Source organism: Etheostoma cragini, chromosome 16 (genome assembly GCF_013103735.1).
Source record: "Etheostoma cragini isolate CJK2018 chromosome 16, CSU_Ecrag_1.0, whole genome shotgun sequence".
In the NCBI taxonomy this organism is placed as follows: Eukaryota; Metazoa; Chordata; class Actinopteri; order Perciformes; family Percidae; genus Etheostoma; species Etheostoma cragini.
This window is the reverse complement of record NC_048422.1, coordinates 5,016,081-5,017,458: the sequence shown is the minus strand read 5'-3', so window position 1 is coordinate 5,017,458 and position 1,378 is coordinate 5,016,081. Positions and strand designations below refer to the sequence as shown.

General features: G+C 35.7%; 1 protein-coding gene across 1 annotated transcript in view; it reads right to left on the bottom strand.

The window, feature by feature from the left end:
• Window positions 1–1,378, bottom strand: part of shroom3 (shroom family member 3) — a 118,318-nt gene that overhangs the window by 213 nt on the left and 116,727 nt on the right. The window lies entirely within an intron of this gene.

Below are 1,378 nucleotides of genomic sequence, written 5' to 3'. Positions count from 1 at the left end.
GCTTTTAAGCCCTTAATTTAAAATTCCTACATCAGAAGGCACTGATATTACCTGAGAGACACACTGGATATGTGATGTGTGAGTCAGAATTGGAATGAAGCTTGCCAAACAGAAGGATTCAGTTTTACATTAATCTGAAAAAGAGGAAAATATGGCTTTAACAGCCTGAAAAACATTGGAATCTAGCTTTGATTAGACATTTAAGCCCTTAGTTTTAAACCCCTACATCAGAATGCTTTGATATTACCTGAGAGACACACTGGATATGTGAATTCTCAGCCACACTTGGAATGAAGCTTACAAAACAGAAGGATTCAGTTTTACAGTAATCTGAAAAAGAGTAAAATATGGCTTTAACAGCCTGAAAAACATTGCAATGTAGCTTTGATTAGACATTTAAGCCCTTAGCTTTAAAATCCTACATCAGAATTCTCTGATATTAACTGAGAGACACACTGGATATGTGATGTCTCAGCCAGACTTGGAATGAAGCTTGCCAAACAGAAGGATTGCGTTTTACAGTAATCTGAAAAAGAGTAAAATATGGCTTTACCAGCCTCAAAAACATTTCAATATAGCTTTAATTAGACATTTAAACCCTTAGTTTTAAAATCCAACATCAGAATGCTCTGAAATCACCTAAGAGACGATCTGCGTATGTGATGTCTCAGCCAGATTTGCAATGAAGCTTGCCAAACAGAAGGATTCCGTTTTACAGTAATCTGAAAAAAGGTAAAATATGGCTTTAACAGCCTGAAAAACATTTCAATATAGCTTTAATTAGACATTTAAGCCCTTAGTTTTAAAATCCTACATCAGAATGCTCTGATATCACCTAAGAGACACTCTGGATATGTGATGTCTAAGCCAGACTTGCAATGAAGTTGGCCAAACAGAAGGATTCCGTTTTACAGTAGCCTGAAAAAAGGTAAAATATGGCTTCAACAGCCTGAAAAACATTTCAAAATAGCTGTGCTTTTAAGCCTTTAATTTAAAATTCCTACATCAGAAGGCACTGATATTACCTGAGAGACACACTGGATATGTGATGTCTCAGCCAGACTTGGAATGAAGCTTGCCAAACAGAAGGATTCCGTTTTACAGTAATCTGAAAAAGAGTAAAATATGGCTTTACCAGCCTCAAAAACATTTCAATATAGCTTTAATTAGACATTTAAGCCCTTAGCTTTAATATCCTACATCAGAATTATCTGATATTACCTGAGAGACACACTGGATATGTGATGTCTCAGCCAGACCTGGAATGAAGCTTGCCAAACAGAAGGATTCCGTTTTACATTAATCTGAAAAAGAGTAAAATATGGCTTTAACAGCCTGAAAAAAATTGCAATCTAGCTTTGATTAGACATTTAAGCCC